The following is a 12,711-nucleotide window of genomic DNA, read 5'->3' as shown; positions in this document are numbered from 1 at the left end:
TCATGGCTGATCATCCAACTCAGTATCCCGTACCTGGCTTCTCTCCATACCCTCTGATCCCCTTAACCACAAGGGCCACATCTAACTCCCTCTTAAACATAGCCAATGAACTGGCCTCAACTACCCTCTGTGGCAGAGAGTTCCAGAGATTCACCACTCTCTGTGTGAAAAAACGTTTTTCTCATCTCGGTTTTAAAGGATTTCCCCCGCATCCTTAAGCTGTGACTCATTGTCCTGGACCTCCCCAACATCGGGCACAATATTCCTGCATCTAGCCTGCCCAACCCCTCAAAAATGTTGTAAGTTTCTACAAGATCCCCTCTCAATCTCCTAAATTCACGAGAGTATATACCAAGTCTATCCAGTCTTTCTTCATAAGACAGTCCTGACATCCCAGGAATCAGTCTGGTGAACCTTCTCTGCACTCCCTCCATGGCAATAATGTCCTTCCTCAGATTTGGAGACCAAAATTGTACGCAATACTCCAGGTGTGGTCTCACCAAGACCCTGTACAACTGCAGTAGAACCTCCCTGCTCCTATACTCAAATCATTTTGCTATGAAAGCTAACATACCATTCGCTTTCTCCACTGCCTGCTGCACCTGCATGCCTACTTTCAATGATGGTGTACCATGACACCCAGGTCTCGCTGCATCTCACCTTTTCCTAATCGGCCACCATTTAGATAATAGTCTGCTTTCCTGTTTTTGCCACCAACATGGATAACCTCACATTTATCCACATTATACTGCATCTGCCAAACATTTGCCCACTCACCCAACCTATCCAAGTCACATTGCTGTCTGCTAGCATCCTCCTCAAAGCTAACACTGCCCCCCAGCTTAGTGTCATCCGCAAACATGGAGATATTGCCTTCAATTCCCTCATTCAGATCATTAATATATATTGTAAATAGCTGGGGTCCCAGCACTGAGCCTTGCGGTACCCCACTAGTCACTGCCCGCCATTGTGAAAATGACCCGTTTACTCCTACTCTTTGCTTCCTGTTTGCCAGCCAGTTCTCTATCCACATCAATACTGAACCCCCAATGCCGTGTGCTTTAAGTTTGTATACTAATCTATTATGTGGGACCTTGTCGAAAGCCTTCTGGAATTCCAGATACACCACATCCACTGGTTCTCCCCTATCCACGCTACTAGTTACATCCTCGAACAATTCTATAAGATTCGTCAGACATGATTTACCTTTCATAAATCCATGCTGACTTTGTCCAATGATTTCACCACTTTCCAAATGTGCTGCTATCCCATCTTTAATAACTGACTCTAGCAGTTTCCCCACTACCGATGTTAGACTAACTGGTCTGTAATTCCTCGTTTTATCTCTCCCTCCCTTCTTAAAAAGTGGGGTTACGTTTGCTACCCGCCAATCCTCAGGAACTACTCCAGAATCTAAAGAGTTTTGAAAGATTATTATTAATGCATCCACTATTTCTGGAGCTACTTCTTTAAGTACTCTGGGATGCAGCCTATCTGGCCTTGGGGATTTATCGGCCTTTAATCCATTCAATTTACCCAGCACCACTTCCCGCCTAACCTGTATTTCACTCAATTCCTCCAACACCTTTGACCCGCGGTCCCCTGCTATTTCCGGCAGATTATTTATGTCTTCCTTAGTGAAGACGGAACCAAAGTGGTTATTCAATTGGTCCGCCATATCCTTGTTCCCCATGATCAACTCACCTGTTTCTGACTGCAAGGGACCTACATTTGTTTTAACTAATCTCTTTCTTTTCACATATCTATAAAAACTTTTGCAGCCAGTTTTTATGTTCCCTGCCAGTTTTCTTTCATAATCTATTTTTCCTTTCCTAATTAAGCCCTTTGTCCTCCTCTGTTGGTCTCTGAATTTCTCCGTCCTCTGGTATACTGCTTTTTCTGGCTAATTTGTACGCATCATCCTTCGCTTTGATACTATTCCTTGGTCACCCTGGAGCCGTGTCTCCGTGATCCCAACTATATCATAATCATTAATGGCTACCTGCACGTTCAACTCATCCACCTTATTACGAATACTCATTGCATTGAGACACAAAGCCTTCAGGCTTGTTTTTGCAACGCTCTTACCCCTTATACAATTATGTTGAAAAGTGGCCCTTTTTGATTTTTGCCCTGGTTTTGTCTGCCTGCCACATTTACTTTTCACCTTGCTACCTATTGCTTCTACCCTCATTTTACATCCCCTGCCTCTCTGCCCTTGTACCCATCCCCCTGCCACATTAGTTTAAATCCTCCCCGACAGCACTAGCAAACACTCCCCCAAGGACATTGGTTCCATTCCAGCCCAGGTGCAGACCGTCCTGTTTGTACTGGTCCCACCTCCTTCAGAACTGGTTCCAATGCCCTAAAAATTTGAATCTCTCCCCTTGCACCATTTTTCAAGCCACGTATTGATCTGCAATATCCTCCTATTTCTACTCTGACTGGCCCGTGGTACTGGTAGTATTCCAGAGATTATTACCTTTGAGGTCCTACTTTTAAGTTTATCTCCACCATTACTCTCTGGCATCTCCCATTCAGCCACTGTTGAATCCATCTTGCCACTCCACCATTAATACCCAACAATTAAACCTTCTTAACCAACCACCCATGAGGAACCTTGTCAAAGGCCTTACTGAAGTCCATATATACAACATCCACTGCTTTACCCTCATCAATTTGCCTAGTAACCGCTTCAAAAAATTCAAGGTTTAGTCAAACATGACCTTCCAGGCACAAATCCATGTTGACTGTTCCTAATCAGACCCTGTTTACCCAGATGCTTATATATATTATCTCTAAGTATCCTTTCCATTAATTTTCCCACCACTGACGTCAAACTAACAGGTCTATAATTGCTAGGTTTACCCTTAGTACCCTTATTAAACAATGGAACGACATGTGCAGTACGCCATCCTCCGGCACTATTCCCGTTTCTAATGACATTTGAAATATTTCTGTCATAGCCCCTGGTATTTCTACACTAACTTCCCTCAATGTCCTAGGGAATATCCTGTTCGGACCTAGATAATTATCCACTTTTATCTTTTTCAAAAGTGTCAGTACTTCCTCTTCTTTGAATCTCACAGTTTCCATAGCTACTCTACTTGTTTCCCTTACCCCAAATAATTCAATATCATTCGTTTTGCATATCATTAATCCACTTGTTCGTTGCCTTTCTACATTACTCTCTATACCTCTAGTTTCCCTTTCCCCTCACTGGTCTGGAGAAGGATCGCGACCCGAAAGGTTACATATTCATTCTCTCCAGAGATGCTGCCTGCCCCGCTGAGTTAATACAGCGCTGTGTGTCTATCTTTTGTTAATCATACCTACCTCCACCCCTCCCCCTCACCCCCATCCACACCACACTCACACCCAGGTAATTTACTGTAGAAAAAAGCTTGCCATTCCACGCGTTCCTGGGATGTGGGTTGAAACTGCAAGACGCAGCGGACATATGCAGGCGCAAGCAGCATCGTTGTAATATTGAAGCCTTGTCTTTGGTGCTGTGACGCAACAGGTCTGCTCGCTGCGAAACTGCGCCACCAGATCTCGGTGTGTCTGTGCGCAGCCAGAACTCTGAAACACGGAATAGAGGCCTGCTGAAAAGGTCCTTTTTGTCGTCGACAGAATGCGACGTGTGCTGTATCATACAGATCTCTGTTGAACACGCAAACCGTAAATAATTTACCGTGTGACTTCGAAGATGGTTCCGAATATATGTATCATATCATATCATATCATATCATATCATATCATATCATATCATATCATATCATATCATATCATATCATATCATATCATATCATATCATAGCTCTCTATCTATATATTAAACTGCGTTTGTGTGTGTGTGTGTGGGTGTGTGTGTGTGTGTGTTTGTGTGTGTGTGTGTGTGTGTGTGTGTGTGTGTGTGTGTGTGTGTGTGTGTGTGTGTGTGTGTGTGTGTGTTTATGGCTGACCGGGTGTATGTCAGATTCAATTTTCACATATGTTTTTTGCCCTTCGATTCCTTGGTCCGCCAACACCACATGCTCAACTTTCGGCATTTTTTCCATTTCGGTGGAAATTTCACTTTTACATTCTCAGTTCCACTCCTCACTAAATTCCGTTGTGTTTAAGTACACATGTTTAATAACATCCACACCTCCCCCCACAAACAAAATCAAAATGTTAAAAAAACAGCTCTCACCCGTAGAATGTTGGTGAACGTTCCATCGTGTGATGTCACAATGCCATCCCTCACAGATGTCCAATCGGAATGGGTCTCATCTACAAATGCATTTGCACCAGACCCAGCCCCCACGCACACCCCATTCCCCGCAGCCTGCGTCGAAGCGCGTGATCATATGTGTGGGAATAGAGAAAGAGGATTGGGGGTGATAGGGAATGGGGAACAGATGGACTGCCATAACCCTCCCGCTCCCACTCTCCCTCCTCACTCTTTCCTCTCTCCCCCACCCCTCTCCCCCCTCCACACTCTTCCTCCTCCCTCTCCTACCCCATCTCCCTCTCTCATCCCCCCCTCCCCCACACCACTCTCTCTCGCCTTCCCCATCACTCTCTCCTACCCCTCCCACCACCCCTGTCTCCTCCCCCACCCCTCCTCCCCTCCCTCCTCTCCTCCCCTCCCCCTCCTCCCCCTCCTCAACCCACCCCATCCCTCTTTCTCCCACCCCCATTCCCTCTCTCCCCACCCCCAACCCAATCTCGTCCCCCTCTCCATCTCCCTCCTCACCCCTCTCCCTCTCATCCACCTCCCCCCCCCCATCCCTCTCCCCCACCCATTCCCTCTCCCCCACCCCCTTCCCTTCTCCAACCACCTCCTTCTCCATATCCCTCCTCCCCTCCCTCCCCCCTCCCCCACACCTCTCTCCCACTCCCCCCATCCCTCTCTCATCCCCCCCCCCCACCCATCTCCCCCTCCCCCAACCATCTACCTCCCCCTCTACATCTCCCTCCTCACCCCTCCCTCCCCACCTCCTCCCACCCCCATCCCTCTCTCCCCCATCCGCCTTCCCTCTCCCCACGCCCTTCCATCTCCCCCGCTCCCTTCCCCTCCTCCCTCTCTTTCCTACCCCTTCCCGCTACCCCTCTGTCCGTTTCCCACGCCTCGTTACCCATCTTCCCCTCCCTCCCCACTCTTCCACTTCTCTCCCCTTCCCCATCACCCTCCCTCTCTCTCCCATCCTTCCCTCTCCCTTCCAGCACTCCCCCTACCCATCCGCCTACCTCTCTCCCACGTCCAGCACTCCCCCTACACCTGTCGCCTCCCTCCCCATTCTTCCACTTATTTCCCACCACCCCCCATTCCCCATCCCTCCTCACCTTCCTCCCCCACACTCACCCTCCCCCTCCCTTCCCTCTCCCTCCCAATTTTCCCACTCTCTCCGCTCTCCCCCTTCCTCCACACTCTTCCCCCTCCCCCTACTACCCCCCCTCCATCCTTTTCTCCCTCTTCCCCCCCCCCCACACCCTCTCTCACCCCTCCCGCACTCCGCTCCCCTCATCCCTTTCCCCCCTCTCCCTCACCTTCACGTGATCAAGTCGTGCAGCGCGCTCCGCTGAGTTTCTTGAAGTTCAACAACATAGTGGCGGCGGTCGTGTTTCTCCCGTGGTCGGGGCCTGGAAACGATCGCTACCGACGGCACTATGTAACGAGAGTTGGGTCACGAAACTGCACAAAAAAGCTCATCGGCCCACATACTACATGCCAACGAACCACCTACATATTTTACTGTCGATATACACACTCTGTGTAATTTACTTTGGACAATTAATGAATGTATTAACCTACAATGCCACGGTGAGTTGGGAGCAACCCGGGTCATCGGAGGAAGTTGAACATCCCGTAGAAATCGAACGACTACGGAAAGATCATGTAAATTGCACAAATATGTCCCTAAAATCAGATTATCTGGAACGCTGTGGCTGCGAGGAACGAAGTCTATCAAATGTTCCACTGGATCTTTATTAAAACTGGAATTCTGGAGCTATAATAGTCCCTTCGCAATCACAGACCTCAACGAGTATACAGACACTGTGACAGCAGACTATTATCTAAATGGTGGCCGACTAGGAAAAGGGGAGATGCAGCGAGACCTGGGTGTCATGGTACACCAGTCATTGAAAGTAGGCATGCAGGTGCAGCAGGCAGTGAAGAAAGCGAATGGTATGTTAGCTTTCATAGCAAAGGATTTGAGTATAGGAGCAGGGAGGTTCTACTGCAGTTGCTCAGGGTCTTGGTGAGACCACACCTGGAGTATTGCGTACAGTGTTTGTCTCCAAATCTGAGGAAGGACATTATTGCCATAGAGGGAGTGCAGAGAAGGTTCACCAGACTGATTCCTGGGCTGCAGGACTGTCTTATGAAGAAAGACTGGATAGACTTGGTTTTTACTCTCTAGAATTTAGGAGATTGAGAGGGGATCGTATAGAAACTTAAAAAATTCTTAAGGGGTTGGACAGGCTAGATGCAGGAAGATTGCTCCCGATGTTGTGGAAGTCCAGGACAATGGGTCACAGCTTAAGGATAAGGGGGAATCCTTTAAAACCGAGATGAGGAGAACTTTTTTCACACAGAGAGTGGTGAATCTCTGGAACTCTCTGCCACAGAGGGTCGTCGAGGCCAGTTCATTGGCTATATTTAAGAGGTAGTTAGATGTGGCCCTTGTGGCTAAGGGGATCAGAGGGTATGGAGAGAAGGCAGGTACGGGATACTGAGTTGGATGATCAGCCATGATGATATTGAATGGCGGTGCAGGCTCGAAGGGCCGAATGGCCTACTCCTGCACCTAATTTCTATGTTTCTATGTTTCTATGTTTCTATATGCCAACGTTTGTGAGGACAGATGCATTCCCACTGGGACCCGGATCTTGGCTCAACAAGGACAAGCCCCGGTTTACAGCAGATCACAGGCAGCGACGCCAATCTAAAGGCGAGGCCTACCGGAGCGGGGATGCTGACCGCCACAGCCAGTACATGTTGGGAAAAGGAATCAGAGCTGCCAAAGAAATGTATTCTGACAAGTTGCGGAGTAATTTCTGAGCTAATGACTCTTATTCAGTTTGGAAGGGCTTGCAAGAAATCACCAGCTACAAGAGGAACCCCACCCCACGCTCATTGTACAATCGTCCGCTGACCAATGACATGAATGGGTTCTACTGCAGGATCGAAAAACAGAAAACTTAACCCTGGTATCCGCTTTCCCTCTCCCCAATCACAACGTTACACCTTCCTACAGACAGGCGACCTGGTGCGTCCGCAACAACGTGGAGCTCATTGATCTTCAGAAAGTGGATTTGATGGTGACTTTCGGAAATATCCCCCTCCCACAGTCACATCCGTGGAGTCCTTTAAGTTCCTTGCAATAATCATCTCCGAGGATCTTAAATGGGGACCACCATTCACTCCACACTCAAATATGCCCAACAGAGCATGTTCCTCCTGCGAGTGATGAGGAAACACAATATGTCACAGGCAATGATGGTCCAAATCTATTCTGTCTTCGGAGAGTCTGTCATAATCTTGGTCTGGTTTCGCTCAACCACCAAGCACGACATCCAGAGGCTGCAGCGAATCGTTCGATCAGCTGAGAAGATAGTTCGCTGCAACTTTTCCCCACTGCAAGGACCAGAAGCGAGCGGTTAAGATCAACTCTGACGCGTCTCACCCTGGCCACAATCTATTTGAATCTCTTCCCTCTGCAAGGCGACCATGGACAGTAAAAGCCGCCACAGCCAGACATGAAAACAGCTTTTTTTTTAACGATCAGTAGCTCTACCCAATAACCAAAAGTATGTGGCCTCCTTTTGCTCAAGCATTTTATTTCATTCACATGATTAAACTATAATATTTTATTCTTAATGTTTTAATGTTTATCTCTTATTCTTTATGGTTTACTGTATGTCGTGTTGTTAATTGCGCGAGGAGAACAAACGCAATGTATTTGTATGTGTACATATGTGACCAATACATTTATTCCTTCATACCTTCAATCTTTCATTCATTCATGCATTAATTCCTTCATTCCTTCATACATGCATTCATTCATACATGCATTCATTCAATCATACAATCATTCAATCATTCAGTCATTCATTCATCCATACATTCATACATTCATTCAATCAATCATTCAATCAATCATTCATGCATCCATTCATTCATCCATTCAATCATTCATTCATTCATTCATTCATTCATTCATTCAAATCATTCAGTATATACTACATCTACAGCTCTGCCTCATTGACCTTTTTGGTCACGTCTTCAAAAACAGCAAATCGGTTTGTGAAACCCGACCAGCCACGCACAAAACCACGCTGACGACCCTTAATGATCCCCTGTCCATCCAAATTCCTGCATATCCTATCCCTCAGAATACTCCCTCGTACCTTTCAGACTGCAGATGTTGAGCTCTTTGGCCTATCGTTCCCAGCATTTTTCCTGTCGTCCTTCTTGAATGCAGACACAACATTTGCCACCCATCATTCCTCCGACACCTCTCCTGTGTTTCAAGACGACTCGTAAATTTCAACCAGGGTTCCTGCAATTTACTTTCTAGTTTCCCATAATGTCCTCGGATATATCAGGGTATACCTTAGGTATTGGTGTACCTTTATACACGATAGTACTTTCTGCGCTTCTTCGTCCATAACACTGACACACATACATATCTGAATGGTGGCCGATTAGGAAAAGGGGAGATGTAACGAGACCTGGGTGGCATGGAATACCAGTCATTGAAAGTAGGCATGCAGGTGCAGCAGGCAGTGAAGAAAGCTAATGGTATGTTATTATTCTAGGATGTTACTATAGGAGCAGAGAGATTCTACTACAGTTGTACAGGGTCTTGGTGATACCACAGCTGGCGTATTGCGTACAGTTTCTGTCTCCTAATCTGAAGAAATACATTCTTGCCATAGAGGGAGTACAGAGAAAGTTCGTCAGACTGATCCTGGGATGTCAGGACTTTCATATGAAACATTGACTGAATAGACACGGCTTCTACTCGCTAGAATTGAGAAGATTGAGGGGGGATCTTATAGAAACTTACACAATTCTTAACGGGATGGACAGGCTAGATGCAGGAAAATTGTTTCCGATGTTGGGGAAGTCCAGAACAATGGGGTCACAGTTTAATGATAAGGGGGAAGTATTTTAGGACCGAGATGAGAAAAAACATTTTTCACACAGAGAGTGGCGAATCTCTGGAATTCTCTGCACAGAAGGTAGTTGATGCCAGTTAATTGGCTATATTTAAGAGGGGGTTAGATGTGGCCCTTGTGGCTAAATGATCAGCGTGTATGGAGAGAAGGCAGGTGCAGGATACTGAGTTGGATTGTCAGCCATGATCGTATTGAATGGTGGTGCAGGCTCGAAGGTACGAGTGGCCTACTCCTGCACCTGTTTTCCATGTTTCTATGTTTCTATGATCCGGTTCCATGAGAATCTGCTCTTACAATAGAATGACAAATCTCCACGGCATTCACCGGATCAGGGCCAGTAGCTGAGTCAGTCCGCGTGACCTTATCGGATTATATTAGTAAATGAATAATTTGGCTTCACGGACTACGATGTAGTACTACCTCCTTACGTTGATCCTATTTATCCGTCGGACATGTCCTGTCGTTTTGAGGTATTCGATTACATTAACCATACGTACTAATCCAGCAATTTCCATATCCATTCATGAGAGGGGTTCGTGGCATTTGCAATGAAGTGCTTGAAGGGCATCCAACAACAATGTGAAATGTAGTGTTTCTCTGATGGAGTTTGATACAACACTTTCTGTTGTTGGAAAACTACCAACACAATCGTCACCTTTGTTTCAGATATTACAATCCGTTGAGTTTCACAATACAAAACCCTGAATTAAATATAAACAACCCCAGAGAGATTTCACCCGGCTGATGTCATATATTAATTCACTTCGTTAAAATCTATATTTTTAATTGCGTTGAAAAGTCAATGTCCCGTGAGAGTCCAAATGTATATAACTTCGCTGTTAACGTCGCTGCTTAAAGTTTTTGTCAGTGGCACAAAGGAGACCGCTGCTTCACAAGAAAGATGTGGGAAACCTATCTCAGCACCGAAAAAATATTGTATGTTATCATTGCCGTCGTTGGAATCCCTGGTAAGTGAGCACGGCAGGTCTAATGTCTTCATTCTAGGTTCGAAGAAAGCCAGAAACTTTCAAGAAATCATTGATCTGAATTCATCAACTGAACAAGTTAATGTACCAAAAATATGAGTGCAAAGACCAACTGGCAAGAACATGCTATTTGCAAGCTCACGGCGCTGTGAAGATGTTAATCACAGGGTACGGATATAGATAGCCTTGTTAATAATGGATGCAATATTTGTATATATTATATGTGGTGGCCAGAATTCTGCAGGATGAATCGTGTAAACGCACTATTCACAATTAGTCTTAGACACAAAGCGGGGACTATAGGCACGTTTTTGAAAATGTGCAGGCATCTGTTACAACGAATATGATATCAAATCAACAATCAAATATCAAACAGTATTGAATTAACACGTCGAGAAATATTTAACTGATGGAATGGCAAAGAGAGGGCAAGTTTATCTGGAGTCTTTTTTTTCAGACGTTAATACGTAATATCCAAGCTCAAGAGCTTATCGCGCCTCACAGACATGTATTGGAAATTGTTTGCGCTGTAAGAAATATACTCTGAATAAAGGGACGGAACAGGATCTGTATTACAGCAGATCACAACGCATGTCGTTGATTTTGATGAGGTAATCAAATCTGTGCACGTGCAGACAACATGAACTTGATCCGGACTGTTATCTATGAGGAAAATGCAAAGATTTTTCCGCTAATTTCGCCAAAACAACGAGTGAGGAAATACACGGTAAATGCAACATAACATGGTAAATCTGTCGATCGCTCACTTTGCTTGGGAAACGACAATGAAGAACGAATACTATCAAACTCTTGAACAATTAGGAAATATTATTGTGAGTAGTGTCGTTGCCTATGCCATAGAAAAACACACATGCAAGTGGAGCAACCAGGTAAGAAGACAAATAGTATATTGGCATTTAGAGAGGTTCAGCGTAGTGCAGCAAATATGTTTACTATATTTGGAATAGTACGTTCTGGATTGGTCCAAGTGTGTGCACGTTGTCCGAGAGGGAAATGAAAGGAGATTGGCTAACAAGGTTAAATTACAAAGCGCTTCAGTAACTCAGCTGGTCAGGCAGTATCTTGGGAAGACTCGGGACCCGGTGAATGTCCTCCAGAAATGATGTTCTCTGAGTTACTCGATCACTGTATTTTACTGAAGATTCCCACAGTTCCTCATGCCTCTGTTTTGATTGACCGCTAGAATAGCGGGATTTCTGGATGTATTATTTAGCACTTATTTATCGCAGTTCGCAAGAAACCTGGAGGAAATAATAGAAACATAATGAAAAATCAGATGAGGCTGAACACGTTAGATTAACGGAGAATGTTTCTCCTGAAATATACCATATTAAAATTGGGCTCCAGTCATGAGATAGGCGTGAGGACATTTAGAATTGGGATGAGCAGTAATGTCATCTCTCGATGTAGGATGTCAAGTAGCTAAATATAGTTAGGAAGGAGATGGGCCATATGCACCAAGGGATGAGGGAAGCGCACAAGAATTAGTAGTGATGCATGGCATGTGACGAGGGTGACGAGCATGGGCGTTATGTTTCGGGTGTTTTGGATAGTGGTTGTGAAGAACATACATTCATTCTACTCTTGTATCTACGGTTATTTTACCTGGCTGTGCTCTATATAAAGTGGTCCATTCGATGACCATTATAATAAGAGCCGGGGTTATGTTAGTTGTATTGCATTCGCCGTCTCAATTTCAGTTCTGTTTTGTCAACCACAAAAACGCGTCAAATTGTTACTCACTAGTGTCCGGAGAACAATTTGTGCGTACCAGTACTTATTTGTATTAGAATTAGTTCTTGAACTATTGCCACGATTAAATGTGCTTGCAGGACTATATCGATCGGAAAGGCGTGGGAGATGCGGGACTAATGTGGGTAATTAGCATTAGCGGGGATAGTAGCTACCGTCGGAGTGGTAGACGAGGGCGAATGAGCCGTTAGCCCATGGTAGCTACAATTCTATAATTCTATAATTTAAAACGATATTGGCGATTTATTTATTCGGCGTTCCAGATACATGTTGGAATATGTGGCACACTGCCCCCATTCCACTCTGGACCACCGATTAGGGCGGATATCTTGGACCTTTGGCAGTTTTCTGTTGGACGCGTTTTGTGTTTAATCTTTATCGATGTGGGTTTTCGATTCAGCGTTCATATGAACCATCACCAGAGCATTCAATCCGATTTTATGCAACCTCACCTATGCATGCAACATCCTTATTAAACTATTGCACACCCTCTCCAAAACCACCTAATCATTGTCTTTTGTAAAACGACTGTCCAAAGTCCACACAATACTACACATGTGACTTAACATAAGTTATATACAGTTGCTAAATGATTTGCCAACGTTTATACTTAATCACCCTAATCATAATGATCGAGATGCAATACTCTTCCTGGATAACTCTATGTTTTTGTATTTGGCACTTTCAGAGAGCTACGAACGTGAAACCCTAAATCGTCGAAAAAAAATCCAAAAGTTCCTGCTATAGACTGTACACTCAATGCTTTATATTTAACCTCA

Source organism: Leucoraja erinacea, unplaced genomic scaffold (genome assembly GCF_028641065.1).
Source record: "Leucoraja erinacea ecotype New England unplaced genomic scaffold, Leri_hhj_1 Leri_54S, whole genome shotgun sequence".
Lineage (NCBI taxonomy): Eukaryota > Metazoa > Chordata > Chondrichthyes > Rajiformes > Rajidae > Leucoraja > Leucoraja erinaceus.
Note: the sequence above shows the minus strand (reverse complement) of the source record.